This window comes from Lithobates pipiens, unplaced genomic scaffold (assembly GCF_037356315.1).
Source record: "Lithobates pipiens isolate NorthernLeopardFrog02 unplaced genomic scaffold, aLitPip1_a1.2 Scaffold_35, whole genome shotgun sequence".
Lineage (NCBI taxonomy): Eukaryota > Metazoa > Chordata > Amphibia > Anura > Ranidae > Lithobates > Lithobates pipiens.
The window spans coordinates 19,815,393-19,832,509 of record NW_027507811.1 but is presented as its reverse complement, the minus strand read 5'-3'; the positions used below and the strand labels follow the sequence as shown (position 1 = coordinate 19,832,509).

Here is a 17,117-nt window from a genome sequence, read left to right as displayed (position 1 = left end):
CATTCTTTCAGGGCTAAAATGATCGCCAACAGCTCTCTGTCACCAATCTCATAATTGCACTCAGCAGGTGACAATTTCTTGGAAAAGTAGCCACACGGATGCATAGCGCTCTCAGAGTTAGGACGTTGAGACAGAAGGGCGCCAACTCCAGTCTCAGAAGCATCAACTTCTAGGATAAAATGCAACGTAGGATCAGGATGTGCCAACACAGGAGCAGAAACAAAGGCAGCCTTGAGAGTATCAAAGGCCTTAATGGACTCCAGAGACCAACTCTGTGGGTTACCGTCCTTTCTGGTCATATCAGTCAGAGGCTGGACCAGAGACAAGAAGTTACAAATAGTAATTGGCAAAGCCCAGGAAACGCTGCAGAGGCCGTAAACACACGGGTCGAGGCCACTGTAGGACTGCCGAAAGTTTCTCTGGGTCCATTGAAAAACCAGCAGTGGAAATGACATAGCCCAAGAATGTAACCTGTTCACGATGGAACTCGCACTTCTCCAGTTTATAATAGAGATTGTTCTCTCTTAGTTTCTGAAGTACACGACAGACATCTGTGTGGTGGCTCTCCAGGGACTTGGAAAATATGAGGATATTATTGAGATAAACCACCACACACAATTGCAACAAATCTCGGAGGACATTGTTAATAAATTCCTGGAAAACTACCGGGGCATTACAAAAGCCAAAAGGCATTATCAGGTATTCATAATGGCCTGTTCTGGTATTAAACGCAGTCTTCCACTCGTCGCCCTCCTTAATGCGCACGAGATTGTATGCCCCTCTCAGGTCAAGCTTCGTGAAAACCGTTGCTCCCTTGAGGCGGTCAAATAACTCAGTAATCAATGGAATCGGGTAGGCATTCTTAATCGTGACACAATTGAGACCCCTATAATCTATACAAGTTTTCAGTTCACCGCTCTTCTTTTTCACAAAGAAGAAACCAGCACCAGCAGGAGACGAAGATTTGCGGATGAAACCTCGAGAAAGTGCGTCAGCAACATACTCCTCCATGGCCTTATCCTCCAAGACCGACAAAAGGTAAACCCGGCCACGAGGAGGTATGGTACCAGGTTGAAAGTCAATTGCACAATCATAAGGGCGGTGTGGAGGCAAACTACCAGCTTGACCTTTATCAAAGAGATCACCAAAATTACGGTACTCCTCGGGCAGGGAGAGGAGTGAAGCGGTGCACAGGACCTTGGATACCTTCAGGAAGCATGTCTCACTGCATTGTGGTGACCAGGAGAGAACCTCAGCACGGAGCCAATCAAAAGAGGGTTTGTGCCTCTGTAACCAAGGATAACCAATAACCAGCGGAAATCTGGGTGAGGAAATAACTTGGAATTGGATTATCTCATGGTGAAGAGCCCCTACGGCCATGGACAACAGACCCGTCTCATGAGTCACGTGGGCAGGCTGTAAAGGTCTCCCATCAAGAGCCTAAATGGCAAGTGGAGTGTCACGCAGCTGCAGCGGAATCGAGTGCTGCGAAACAAAAGCAGCATCAATGAACAGGCCTGCAGCCCCAGAGTCGATTAGAGCCTGTATCTCGATAGACGACTCAGCCCAAGAAAGAGGGTTAGCCCAGGCCAAGGCTCTCTCAGAAAGCAAAGATATCACAAAACCTACTTTGCTTCTGTCCATAGGAAATGCCTGGGGCAGCATCTCGAAGTATATCTCAACCTGATTGAGAAACCCTCTGCATTGAACTGGATCGCCCCCAAATCTCTGGGGAAGCGGAGCAGAACCAGACATACCTCTTATAGAGGTAATACTTGAGGCGGGTGCCTGCACAGAGACTGGCGCAGCAGCAGGGGCGGCCTGTGACTCAGGTTGTACCGGAGCAGCCACCGTGGGGGATTCCAAGTGAGCCATGCGATTCAGGAGCGTTTGTAACGCCATGGCAAACTGATCCATGCGGTGATCTTGCTCATCCAATGTGGAAAAAATATTACCAACAAGTGGATTAACTGTATCTTCTGAATTCATGGCCTTCACGTACTGACAGGAACCATGAAACAGACAGAGACAGAAGTACATTCAAATCACACTTGTTTATTAATAAAAATAAAAAGGTAAATAGGAAAAAGCGTAATCAAGCAAGCCAGAGTCCAGTAGCCAGATCGGGTAGTCAGCCAGTCCAAAGTTCATAAACCAGATCGGGTAATCAGCCAGTCCAGACGTCAGGGATCCAAGGTGAGCAACTGCAAGCAGGATGGAAGCCAGGTGGGATGTCAGCAAGCAAGTCTTGAAACAACAGCAGGAGATGGTTCCTAGTGATGTGACCAAACGTGAAGGCAATGGAGAAATGAGCTGGAGACTTTAAATAGGCTGGCCAGACGAGCATCATCGGAAACAGCTGGTAACAGTGGAGAGAGAAGAGAGCTGGCAATTAGCCGACAGCTAAGCGGCCAGCCCAGAGGAGGAAGTGCTAAGCCAGCCCTGACACTTATATAGGGACATCGCCGGATGATGTCCCCGCCCATTATGATGTCACAGTCCCAGAGGATGCCCGTGGTAATCGAGTCCGCGGGACCCGTGACCGGACTCACGGGGGTCCCGGCCAGCACACGATGGCAGACGGCATTAAAGATTGGACGTACCTGTACGCCAATATGCCTGCCAGTGCCATTCTGCCGACGTACATCGGCGTGCGCTGGTCGGGAAATGGTTAATCATAGCTTAACTATGAGCTATGATTAAGCACTGTTTGAAACGCGTCAGCTCTTCTGTCCATTCTGCTGTGGCATGTATTTTTGTATTCCTTTTGACAAATAAAGGCTATTTCTTGGAGTGCGGCTGTCCAGGATTTTTTATTACCAATCATTTTTACATAGCTCCCGGATGTCCCCGATTTTGAGGGACTGTCCCTCTGTCCGTCTTTCCTATACTTTTTGCTAATAGGTGTCCCTCATTCCCACCTGAGAAAGTTGGCAGGTATGTTTTTATTATATTTTGTATTGCTTGGCTTTCTAATTTGTGTGCAATATATTTACCAAAATCGAGGAATGCACCAAGAAGCAGCTGTGGAAATCATCCAAACTGTAGACTGCGGTTTGTATTTTCTTTGCAAATGTGGTGATCTCACTTATTGTCAGAGCAACACCGAAAACGAAAGTGAAACCAAGCCAAGGCAGGAAGTGATGTCACATATTAACAGGAAGTTCTGAGTGAAAGGTGAGTCGGGAGGAAGTAGACAGGAGATGTTGGTAGAAGTGGCAGCAGAAGAAGTAATAAGATATTATTTTATATTTACACCCAGTAACCCCCCCCCCCGCCCCTGTCATGTCCGTCCTCTTCCTCCATAGTCACTGTGATGTCTTTTATCTCCAGCAGATAGGGGCACATTTATCAAAATATGGGTGACCAGTCGAATCTAGAAAACTCACGCAAAGGAAACACAAACCAGTTTTGCACAGTCAGAATAAACTTTGTATTTTAGGGTATGGTATCTTTATTCTGTTTAACTGAGAGAGGAGAAACATCCCTGGATATTAGTGAGGAGCCGAAGGGGAACGGTACGGAGGAGGAGCATGTTCATCTACATTCGATGTTCCATGTTTCTGAGTCTTCTAAAGGGTGAAGTTCTCCAATGTGAGCCTGCTGTGGAAAGAAGACACACTGCTACATCTGTCTGTGTCTCGGAATAAGGCCCCTACCAAACTAAGAGTAGAGGAAATGCACAGTGGCAGAATTATGTGTGCTTGACTATTCACCATATTGGGACAGTATGAGATTTGTAAAGAGAGTATATCAGGGAATCCCCTGATGAAGTCACGTGGTGTGACGTCACGCGTAGGGACGGGAAAGACGCTCAACTTTGATGTACACAAGCATGAGCTCGCTGCTCGTTTGGATAAGGGCTGTTTTTAACCTAACATTTTGTGAGTACCCTGTGTGATAACATTTAATAAAATTTATATATTTTACAAATCACTACACTATGGTACCCCTTTTTATTGATTTGATGGGTCCCACGGAGCTACAAAGAATTTAAAGGAGAAGTCAATTTTGTGGACCTGGGGAGAAGAGTCTTAAAGGGACCTATGTTTACATGCGATTCTCTCCTTACCATAAAGTAAGGGGCCATTGCCTACCAAAGTGTGTGGTCACAGAGGGATAGAACACCGGGAAGCTGTCACCTTATTTGAATTTGCACAAGTTTGCACAGAAAACCACTTGCACTTAAAGGAGATTGTCTCTTCACATCAGTTATGAATTGAACATTTATATATTTATATTTTTAGTCAGAAAGATCTTAAATAAGTATGGACATTTAACTCACAGAGGTTGCAGTGATTTGTTTCACACATGTTTCAGCTGTCTCTGTAGTGCGTTTACTATTTTTCCTTTTTTTGCACTTTATTAACACACTGTTCTGAGGTTGTAATTTTTCACGTGCAGATCTTCCGATATTTACTATTATTATTCACTTTTAATGTTATATTTTTTGGGCTACCTCTGTAGTGTGTTTATTTATTTGCACATTTTTGTTAAGCAAGCACTCAGCACTTTATGGTCAGTTTATTTGTGTTTGATTTGGAACCATATTGAATGAATTTGCACTTTAAATGGTGTTTTTAGTATATTTATGTTTACCTATCTACCTTTGACAAATGGCCACTAACTGATTGATTATTTTGGAATTTTTTAATAACCAGTACATTGTTTTATTATTATCTGAGATAATCTTCTCACATAGATAGGCAGCGGAGGGAGAAAGATAAACTCCCTGGACCAATAATTTAAAGGGGTTGTAAAGGTTTGTTTTTTATTTTCTAAATAGGTTCCTTTAAGCTAGTGCATTGTTGGTTCACTTACCTTTTCCTATCATTTCCCTTCTAAATGTTTTTTTTCTTAGTTTTCTTTGTCTGAATTTCTCACTTCCTGTTCCTCCTCAGTAAGCTGTTCTGGCTGACTAAACACCGCTCTGATGATGGTGTGAAGTTTACTGAGGAGAAACAGGAAGTGAGAAATTCACACAAAGAAAAAAAAACATTTAGAAGGGAAATTGAAGGAAAAGGTAAGTGAAACAACAATGCACAAGCTTAAAGGAACCTATTTAGAAAATAAAAAACAAACCTTTACAACCCCTTTAATGTTAGAGCAGCGCGACACCAATATACCCCTTACTTTTATACCAAGTGGATACGGTTTGATCCATTTCGGTGGGCGCAGCAGTTCTCTGGAATAATTTTTTATCATTCATTTATCCAACTGTCCATCCAGAACCTCTGGTTTATAGACCAGATACATCCTAAATATAGAACCATTTATCCAACTGCCCATCCAGAGCCTCTGGTTTATAGGCCGGATACATCCTAAATATAGAACCATTTATCCAACTGTCCATACAGAGCCTCTGGTTTATAGACCGGATACATCCTAAATTTAGAACCATTTATCCAACTGTCCATCCAGAGCCTCTGGTTTATAGACCGGATACATCCTAAATATAGAACCATTTACCCAACTGTCCATCCAGAACCTCTGGCTTATAGACCGGATACATCCTAAATATAGAACCATTTATCCAACTCTCCATCCAGAACCTCTGGTTTATAGACCGGATACATCCTAAATATAGAACCATTTATCCAACTGTCCATCCAGAGCCTCTGGTTTATAGACCGGATACATCCTAAATATAGAACCATTTATCCAACTGTCCATTCAGAGTCTCTGGTTTATAGACCGGATACATCCTAAATATAGAACCATTTATCCAACTCTCCATCCAGAACCTCTGGTTTATAGACCAGATACATCCTAAATATAGAACCATTTAGCCAACTGTCCATCCAGGGCCTCTGGTTTATAGACCGGATACATCCTAAATATAGAACCATTTATCCAACTGTCCATTCAGAGTCTCTGGTTTATAGACCGGATACATCTTAAATATAGAACAATTTATCCAACTGTCCATCCAGAGCCTCTGGTTTATAGACCGGATACATCCTAAATATAGAACCATTTATCCAACTGTCCATTCAGAGTCTCTGGTTTATAGACCGGATACATCCTAAATATAGAACCATTTATCCAACTGTCCATTCAGAGTCTCTGGTTTATAGACTGGATACATCTTAAATATAGAACCATTTATCCAACTGTCCATCCAGAGCCTCTGGTTTATAGACCAGATACATCCTAAATATAGAACCATTTATCCAACTGTCCATTCAGAGCCTCTGGTTTATAGACCGGATACATCCTAAATATAGAACCATTTATCCAACTGTCCATTCAGAGTCTCTGGTTTATAGACTGGATACATCTTAAATATAGAGCCATTTATCCAACTGTCCATCCAGAGCCTCTGGTTTATAGACCAGATACATCCTAAATATAGAACCATTTATCCAACTGTCCATTCAGAGTCTCTGGTTTATAGACCGGATACATCCTAAATATAGAACCATTTATCCAACTGTCCATCCAGAGCCTGAAGCCCTACGCCTGAAGCTCAAACAAGTTCCAGACCCTTTTTTGTCGCGCTAATCGGGCTGATTTGGGCGTTTTTCTTCTTTTAACATTGGTGACCTTTTGCCCTGCACAAATTCACGGCAAATCGCGGTAAAAAACGCGGTAAAAAACACAGCGAATCGCGGTAAAAAACACCGCAAATCGCGGTAAAAAACGCAGCAAAAAACGCTTGAAAACACTACGCTCAGGTGTGAATGCAGCCTTAGTGCCAAAGACTTTTCCCCCAAACTAAGTAACTGGCTTCATTTTGGGATATAGTTTTTGCAAAACAATGTTGTGTTCTTCATGCTTCATGTATCATGAATTTTAGGACACAATACATTTTTTTTATATTTCAATATGTTTATTGAAGTAACAATGTTGTATAAAGCACAAGTGACAAAAACAGAAGTGGAAATCGAGGGTGGTGCTACTCTTTCAAATAATCATAAACATAGAATCTTTGGATAAGAAAGAGCAAACTCAACATAAAATGCATTTGACGGGAGTGCCAATTAACATAGCCATAAGAAATAATAAAAACATTTTGTTTTGTTTTTTTTCATTAACTTATTCACTGTAGAGTCAAACAATATTTTTTTTTAAATTATGTTTTTCATTGACTGTTTATTTGCATATGTTACTAATAAGCATCGGGGGCATAACGTCAGTTGTGACCTTGCCCCCGATGACTTCAGTTATAACCATGCCCCTGATGATGTCAGTTGTGACCATGCCCCCGATGACATTAGTTGTGGCCATGCCCCCAATGACGTCAGTTATAACCATGCCCCTGATGACGTCAGTTGTGACCATGCCCCTGATGACTTCAGTTGTGACCATGCCCCTGATGATGTCAATTGTGACCATGCCCCTGATGATGTCAGTTGTGATGAAAAATGTAGGGTGCAGCATACGTACGTGCTGTTGCCACGCTGGTCTTTGATGTGTGCACAAACGGATCTACTACTATGCATAGTCTATCTTCCTTGGATTGACTGTTTTACGCTTGTTTTAATTTATGAAATGTGAGTGTCTTTTATCCCCCGATGACGTCAGTTGTGACCATGCCCCGAAGACTTCAGTTATAACCATGCCCCTGATGACGTCACTTGTGACCATGCCCCCGATGAAGTCAATTATAACCATGCCCCTGATTACATCAGTTGTGACTGCCCCTGATGATGTCAGTTTTGACCATGCCCCTGATGACGTCAGTTGTGACCATGCCCCCGATGACATTAGTTGTGGCCATGCCCCCGATGACGTCAGTTATAACCATGCCCCTGATGACATCAGTTGTGACCATGCCCCTGATGACGTCAGTTGTGACCATGCCCCTGATGACGTCAGTTGTGACCATGCCCCTGATGACGTCAGTTGTGACATGCCCCTGATGATGTCAATTGTGACCATGCCCCTGATGATGTCAGTTGTGATGAAAAATGTAGGGTGCAGCATACGTACGTGCTGTTGCCACGCTGGTCTTTAATGTGTGCACAAACGGATATACTACTATGCATAGTCTATCTTCCTTGGATTGACTGTTTTACGCTTGTTTTAATTTATGAAATGTGAGTGTCTTTTATCCCTTCTTGTTATATTAAAGTGTGTTTGCGGTTTTACGCTATGTGGATGTTTCTTGCATTTTATATCCACAGAGTATATCTTCGACCCTACACCCACTGAGATATACTTGAAGCACTGGACACTTTATGTTGTGATGTCTGATTGATGATGATTTACCATACTGAGCGCATTTGACTCCGTAGTAGAGTCCTGCAACATTGGAAAGAGTCCATCTTACACTGGGTGGTGGATCACGTGGTGGAATTTGATTACTCATATCTTCAGACATATTACTTTGCACGGTTTTATGAACTACAAATTTTTGGGGATATTTATTTCTTCGGACTATTTTGTTTGATACATTTTGTTTATCGTTGTTCACCATTTCACAGACTTATTTTGCTAATCCACAAGCGTTACAATATTTTTTGTTTTATTTACCATACAGGATATCTGACTGTTTTTGCAAGCAGCCTTTTTCGTACCATTTTAGTTGGTTTATGTCAGTGCGTTTAATCTCTTTTATTTGCACGATGCCAAGAAGCAGCTGTCAAAGTATTTAAACACACAGGCTGCAGTTTGTATTTTCTCTACAAGATGGTGATCTCGCTTCTTCTCAGTGGAACAAAGAGACAGGAAGTGGTGTTCTCTACACACAGGAAGTGAAAGCAGATACAGACAGGAAGTGATGCCCTCTACCGACAGGAAGTGAAAACAGATGCAGACAGGAAGTGATGTCATCTACAGACAGGAAGTTTCGGGTGAAAGGAAAACTTAGAGGAAGTAGAGGGAGATATTCCTGTGACTGGCAGCAGAGGAGGTAATACGATATTATTTTATACTTACACCCAGTAATCCCCCATCATGTCTGTCCTCTTCCTCCATAGTCACTGTGACGTCTTATGTTCTTAGAAGGTGTCAGGATATTACTGTCTATTTCTCCATGGAGGAGTGGGAGTATTTAGAAGGACACAAGGATCTCTACAAGGACGTCATGATGGAGAATCAGCCGCCACTCATATCACCGGGTAAGAGGAGACTTTATTGTAAAGGAGAGAGCAGTACGGAGGCTCCACCTAGATCCCTCATCACCTGATAAACACATAGAAACAATGTATTCAGTCAGTGTGTGTGTTTCCTACAGATGGATCCAGTAATGGGAACCCACCAGAGAGATGTCCCCATCCTCTGTATTCCTGGGATTACACACAGGAAGATCACACCATCCCCCACCATCATCAGGTAGGTGGACTGAGCATGTAGAGCTCAAAAATAATTATAAGCTATGAGAGAACATTCTTTTATGCAATCTCTTTTTCAAATTTTACATTTGTATTCTGTCATCCTTGGGGTTTAACATAAGGAGCTGGAAAATATCAAAGCTGACATTAAAGAGGAAAAAGAAGAGATGGCGATGAGTGAAGATCAGCAGTCTATGGAGGAAGACGGTCCTCTGTCTTCCTGGAATTCCACACAGGAACATCAGAACATCCCTCAACATCATCAGGTAGATGGGACTGAGCATGCAGACCTGAAAATAGACTGAAAGCTATAAGATGCCTCTATTCTGTGTAACTTATTGTTCATTTTTTTACAAATGTACTCTCTTATCTTTGGGGTTTAGGGTGAAGAACTGAAAGACATGAAAGTTGAGATTAAAAAGGAAGAAGAAGAGAGGTTGGTGAGTGGAGATCAGCAGTCTATGGAGGAGGGTTGTCCTCTGGATTCCCACAATTCTACACAGGAAGATCACCACTATACAGAGAATGGTCGATCGGGAGATCAGGTAGGTGGGACTGGGCACAAAGAACTAAAAAATAATTATATGAGAGAACATTCTTCTATGTAATCTCTTATTATTGGCAGCTGTGTTTCCAGGTGTTATATTTTATTATCTCTGGTAATTCAGAATGAAGAACGGAAAGACATCAAAGCTGAGATTAAACGGGAAGAGGAAGATGAAGAAGAAGAGAGGTTGGTGAGTGGAGATCAGCAGTCTATGGAGGAGGAGGAGATGATTATGGGAAGTAAACAGGAGGAATCTTCTCTACATGAGGACACAAGTAAGTCATAAACACCGATTATAGAAACAATTCACATTTATGTTTTACTTCTATGAGTATGAAGTAGTAGTTAAATTGTTAGATAAGTTGAGGAAATGTATATGTCCTTTGAATTCACCCAAGAGAAAAACAAAAAAATCTAAATGTGGTAGTTAATCCAGAGGAAGGCAGAATAGCCATATAAAGCTTGGCCTAATTTTCTTCAGGTTAAAAGAAACAAATGAGGAGGAGATACTGTACACCATATGAAAGGTCCATCTCCATTCCTCAATATGACGTCATGTTCCCAACAAATGAGGAGGAGATACTGTACACCATATGAAAGGTCCATCTCCATTCCTCAATATAACGTCATGTTCCCAACAAATGAGGAGGAGATACTGTACACCATATGAAAGGTCCATCTCCATTCCTCAATATAATGTCATGTTCCCAACAAATGAGGAGGAGATACTGTACACCATATGAAAGGTCCATCTCCATTCCTCAATATAACGTCATGTTCCCAACAAATGAGGAGGAGATACTGTACACCATATGAAAGGTCCATCTCCATTCCTCAATATAACGTCATGTTCCCAACAAATGAGGAGGAGATACTGTACACCATATGAAAGGTCCATCTCCACTCCTCAATATAACGTCATGTTCCCAACAAAGGAGGAGGAGATACTGTACACCATATGAAAGGTCCATCTCCATTCCTCAATATAACGTCATGTTCCCAACAAATGAGGAGGAGATACTGTACACCATATGAAAGGTCCATCTCCATTCCTCACTATGATGTCATCGATGCACATAGTTGCACGGTGTGATTTGGGTGAATTGTGTTCTTTATCTACTTTGAATTTATATTTCTGTTCTGGTTGCACCCACTCACGTTCCGGAGCGCAAAGATTTAGAACTAGACCAACATCTATGACTCCTGAATAAAAGATATCAAAAATTCTTCTAACATTTCTTGTAAAATTGTTTCTCAGCAGATGACCATAATGTCCGGAATACGTCTGAGGAACCTTCTGATAAATCACATCCCAGGACTCTAAGATCTCACAGTAGAAATTCTTTAAAAGATCCGTCTATTCCCGAGGAATCTTCTTCAGGGCAGGAAGGAGATCACACAGAAGAGAGTTCATTGTCATGTTCAGTGTGTGGGAAACTTTTCACAAAAAAGAGGGAACTTCTTAGACACGAGAAATGTCACACTGCTGAGCGACCCTATTCATGTTCAGAGTGCGGGAAATGTTTTCTAAGGAAAGGAATCCTTCTTAAGCATCAGAAAATTCACACAGGTGAGCGTCCGTTTTCATGTTCAGAATGTGGGAAATGTTTTGCGGAGAAAAGAAGGCTTAATAAACACCAGAAGATTCACACGGATGAGCGCCCCTATTCATGTTCAGAGTGTGGGAAATGTTTTACTGTAACAATTTCTCTCATCGGACACCAGAAGCTTCATAAAGGTGAGTGTCCCTATTCATGTTCAGAGTGTGGGAAATGTTTTACTGAGAAAAAAAATCTTATTAGACACTAGAAGCTTCACACGGGTGAGCGTCCCTATTCATGTTCAGAGTGCGGGAAATCTTTCTTTCAGAAAGATAACCTTCTTAACCATCATAGAATTCACACAGGTGAGCATCCCTATTCATGTTCAGAGTGCGGGAAAGGTTTCATTGAGAAAGCCAAACTTCTCATACACCTGAGATATCACACGGGTGAGCGTCCCTATTCGTGTTTGGAGTGTGGGAAATGTTTCAAACGGAAATATTCATTCAATACAAACCTGAAGATTTACACGGGTGAACGTCCCTATTCATGTTTAGAGTGCGGAAAATCTTTTATTCACGAAGGAGACCTTGTGCAACACCAGAAGATTCACTCAGGTGAGCGCCCCTATTTATGTTTAGAGTGCGGGAAATCTTTCATTCACAAAGGAGACCTTGTGCAACACCAGAAGATTCACAAGAGAGAGCGTCCCTATTCATGTTCAGAGTGCGAAAAAATCTTTCACTCACAAAGTAACCCTTGATGAGCACCAGAGAATTCACACAGGTGAGCGTCCTTATTTATGTTCAGAGTGCGGAAAATCTTTTACTCAGAAAGGAAGCCTTATGTATCATCAGAAAAATCACACAGGTGAGGGTCCTTATTCATATTCAGAGTGCGGGAAATGCTTCATTCGGAAAGGATACCTTGATAAACACCAGAGAATCCACACAGGCGTGCGTCCCTATTCATGTTCAGAGTGTGGGAAATCTTTCACAGTGAAAGGAAATCTTGTGCTGCACCAGAGAATTCACACGGGTGAGCGTCCTTATTCATGTACAGAGTGCGGGAAATCTTTCATTCAGAAAGGACACCTTGATGAACACCAGAGAATTCACACGGATGAGCGTCCTTATTCTTGTTCAGAGTGCGGGAATTGTTTCCCTCTAAAAGGAACCCTTGTTAGACACCTGAAGAGTCACACGCACGTTCCTCCATATTCATGTTCATTGTGCAGGAAATGTTTCAGCTACAGAAAATCACTTAATAAACACCAGAGAATTCACACAAGCTAACACAAATGCCGGGACAGTACAAACACCCCCCACACAACCCCTTTTTGGAAGGTAAACAGTTCACAATATTTTGTAAGAAGCATGGTAAGTTGTTGTTGTTGTTTAGCTGTACATTTTTTTCACAATCTTTTTGGAAAATTAAGAAATTCAAATTTGAGTTGTCAAGTTATTTATCACACACAGCATGGCCATACTTAGAATTACACCCCAAAGAACGTTCTTTTACTCATTCTGAGCATGGGAATATCACAGGTGTGACTTTTTCATGGCTGAATTGTATAGAGGAGCCAAAAATACAAGGAGCACCTTCAGGCTTTCAAGGGACATAAATGTAGCATCTGATTTCCTGACTACCTATCACATTTCTTGAAGCGCTGAAGTGCAAGGATAAGAGAAACACCTACAGAATAGCCACATTTTGGAGAGTAAGCACCCCAAGGTATTTTTAAAAGGAATGATGAGTCTTTGAAGGTTTCATTGAAAAAAATTCTTGAGGTCCCAAAATACCAGGACAGTTTAAGCACTTCAGCCCCGATTTACCCCCTTCCTGACCAGAGCGTTTTTTGCCGTTCGTCACTGCGTCGCTTTAACTGACAATTGCGCGGTCATGTCCTTTTTTTTCCCCACAAATAGAGCTTTCTTTTGGTGGTATTTGATCACCTCTGAGATTTTTATTTTTTGCGCTATAAACAAAAAAAAAATTTGAAAAAAAACGTATTATTTTTTACTTTTTGCTATAATAAATCTACCCCAAAAATATATATAAAAAAACATTTTCTTCCCTTTAGGCCGATACGTATTCTTCTATATATTTTTCGTAAAAAAAAAATCGCAATAAGCGTTTATTGATTGGTTTGCACAAAAGTTATAGCATCTAAAAAATGGGGGATAGTTTTATGGCATTTTTATTCATTTTTTTTTTTTACTAGTAATGGCGGCGATTAGCGATTTTTATTGTGACTGCGACATTATGGCGGACACATCGGACAATTTTGACACATTTTTGGGACCATTGGCATTAATACAGCAATAGATGCTATAAAATTGCATTGATTACTGTAAAAATGTCACTGGCAGTGAAGGGGTTAACCACTAGGTGGCAGTATAGGGGTTAAGTGTTCCTAGGGGTGTGTTTCGAACTGTATGGGGGCGTGGCTGTGTGTGACACCACACTGATCGCTTCTCCCGATGACAGGGAGCAGACGATCAGTGTGCTGTTACTAGGCAGAACGGGGAGATGCTGTTTACATCGGCATCTCCCCATTCTTGAGCTCCGTGACATGATTGCGGGTATCCCCGCAGCGATCGAGTCCATGGGACCACGGTCACGGAGATCTCGGCATGCGTACGCACACGGCGGGAATTCAATGTAATGTATGGGTACGTTACTTTGCCCAGCCATTACATTCTGCCGACGTATATGTGCATATATGGGAACCGGTTAAATACCCCCAAATGACTCAGAATGTAGATAGTATTTAGTAAGAAGTATGGTGAGTTTTTTGAAGCTGTCAATTTTTGCCACAATCTTTTTGGAAAATAAAGACATTAAATAAAATTAGATTGTGTTTCAAAAAGTTGTAATTTTAACAAAATATTTTACACAAACATGGTTATGGCTTTTACTCCTCCTGAGTATGGGGATACCACATGTGTGAGACTTTTTTTTTTTTGCTGCCAAGACACATAGAATGGTCCAAAATCCAAGGAGCACCTTCAGGCTTTCTAGGGCCAAAAAAGTTGCACCTGATTTCCTGACTACTATCGCATTTCTTGAGGCTCTAAAGTACCAGGATAGAAGAAACATCCACAAAATGACCAAATTTTGGAGAGTAAACACCCCAAGCTAATTTTTTTAAGAGGCACGATGAGTCTTTTGAAGACTTTATTTTTCTGCCACAAGCTTTTATAAAATACAGAAAGAAAATGTACCGTATTTATTTTTTAACACAAAGTTGTCAATTAATAAAATATTCTAACCTGCCAAAATACATTCTAAGTAAAGTATGGGGATACCGCATATGTTAGACTTTTTCAATATTTGGACTAATTATGTATTGCCTTTTTCAAAACCTAACCACGTAGAGAGACCCAAATTCCAAGAAGCACCTTCAGACTATTAAGGGGCAATAATTACAGATCTTATTTCCTGACTACCTATCGCAACTTGGAGGCACTGGTGCTGGTTGGTGATGATGTACTGGAGCTGGTAGTGATCAAAGACATTGGCTGTTCTGGTGACCGGATACAGCCTAAATATAGAACCATTTATCCAGCTGTCCATCCAGAGCCTCTGGTTTATAAACCAGACACATCCTAAATATAGAGCAATTTATCCAACTGTCCATCCAGAACCTCTTGTTTATAGAACAATACATCCTAAATATAGAGCCATTTATCCAACTGTCCATCCAGAGCCTCTGGTTTATAAAACAATACATCCTAAATATAGAACCATTTATCCAAATGTCCATCCAGAGCCTCTGGTTTATAGACCGGATACATCCTAAATATAGAGCCATTTATTTAACTGTCCATCCAGAGCCTCTGGTTTATAGAACAATACATCCTAAATATAGAGCCATTTATCCAACTGTCCATCCAGAGCCTCTGGGTTATAGAACAATACATCCTAAATATAGAGCCATTCATCCAACTGTCCATCCAGAGCCTCTGGTTTATAGAACAATACATCCTAAATATAGAGCCATTTATCCAACTGTCCATCCAGAGCCTTTGGTTTATAGACCGGATACATCCTAAATATAGAGCCATTTATCCAACTGTCCATCCAGAGCCTCTGGTTTATAGAACAATACATCCTAAATATAGAGCCATTTATCCAACTGTCCACCCAGAGCCTCTGGTTTATAGACTGGATACATCCTAAATATAGAACCATTTATCCAACTGTCCATCCAGAACCTCTGGTTTATAGACCGGATACATCCTAAATATAGAGCCATTTATCCAACTGTCCATCCAGAGCCTCTGGTTTATAGGCCGGATACATCCTAAATATAGAGCCATTTATCCAACTGTCCATCCAGAGCCTCTGGTTTATAGACCGGATACATCCTAAATATAGAACCATTTATCCAACTGTCAATCCAGAGCCTCTGGTTTATAGACTGGATACATCCCAAATATAGAGCCATTTATCCAACTGTCCATCCAGAGCCTCTGGTTTATAGACTGGGTACATCCTAAATATAGAACCGATTATCCAACTGTCCATCCAGAACCTCTTGTTTATAGAACAATACATCCTAAATATAGAGCCATTTACCCAACTGTTCATTCAGAGCCTCGGTTTATAGACCAGATACAGTATCTCACAAAAGTGAGTACACCTCTCACATTTTTGTAAATATTTTATTATCTTTTCATGTGACATTACTGAAGAAAATACACCACGTCTACGGGCCTTCCTTTATCCAGATACACCACGTCTACGGGCCTTTCTTTATCTAGATACACCATGTCTACGGGCCTTCCTTTATCCAGATACACCACGTCTACGGGCCTTCCTTCATCCAGATACAACACATCTATGCCTTCCTTTATCTAGATACACCATGTCTACAGGCCATCCTTTATCTAGATACACCACGTCTATGAACCTTCCTTTATCCAGATACACCACATCTACGGGCCTTCCTTTATCCAGATACACAACGTCTACAGGCCTTCCTTTATCTAGATGGCAACTCACCTCCTCATAGACGGTTAATAGTATAACAATTTCTAAACAAATCTGTCCAATGGTACATCTGGGTAGTTGTCTCCTCCCCTGTTTTTTTTTCTCCGTCCCGTACTCCCCCTTGGCCTCCAGCTTCTTACACAGTGGTGGTGAGTCTATTCCCTCCCCCATGGCTTTTCGGGGGTGGATAGGACAAGCGTCCCTTTATCTCTGGTTCTTACAATTCACGCGGACCGCCGAGGAGTGGTGAGACCCCTGTAAGTATATATCCTTATTGTGCTGCTTATTGGCAGGTCATGTAGGCTGGACTGGCTGTCATAGGAGACATATAACCCGGCCAGACTCACACAGACAAACACTGGGCCGGCCGAGTCCCAGACTGCCAGAGATCCTATCAGCTGCAAACAAACTTTGTACTACCGAGCGCCATTCCACAACCATCTGCTGCATCCAGGCTAACAACTATCTGGATGTAAGTTATAGTCACTCAGGACTCACCCGCACATGCACGGGGCTCCACCGCACTCACTGCATGCATAGTTGTGATGTGCTAAGAGCACAGTGAGCAAGGGAGCACACAGAGGAACCCACTGGGTTTATTGGGGTGCTCGGGGTACAGGCAGGAGAAGAATTAGTCCATAGAAATAAACACTAGACACAGCAATGAAGAGTGATCCTTGGGATGGCAATATGGGACAGCAAAGGGGAGTTAGTCCCCAGGGCAAACAGAAGGCACAGCAATGAAGAGTGTTC

General features: G+C 41.8%; 1 protein-coding gene and 1 pseudogene across 2 annotated transcripts in view; one reads left to right on the top strand and one right to left on the bottom strand.

Annotated features, from left to right (window-relative positions):
• LOC143955408 (uncharacterized) overlaps positions 1–15,120 on the top strand; it is a 52,600-nt pseudogene extending 37,480 nt beyond the window's left edge. The window contains exons 7-11 of the transcript XR_013269804.1: positions 9,184–9,279; positions 9,401–9,544; positions 9,662–9,823; positions 9,947–10,100; positions 11,084–15,120. The product of XR_013269804.1 is annotated as an uncharacterized LOC143955408 (transcript). The remainder of the gene's footprint in view (positions 1–9,183; positions 9,280–9,400; positions 9,545–9,661; positions 9,824–9,946; positions 10,101–11,083) is intronic.
• LOC143955192 (uncharacterized) overlaps positions 1–17,117 on the bottom strand; it is a 422,346-nt gene that overhangs the window by 52,656 nt on the left and 352,573 nt on the right.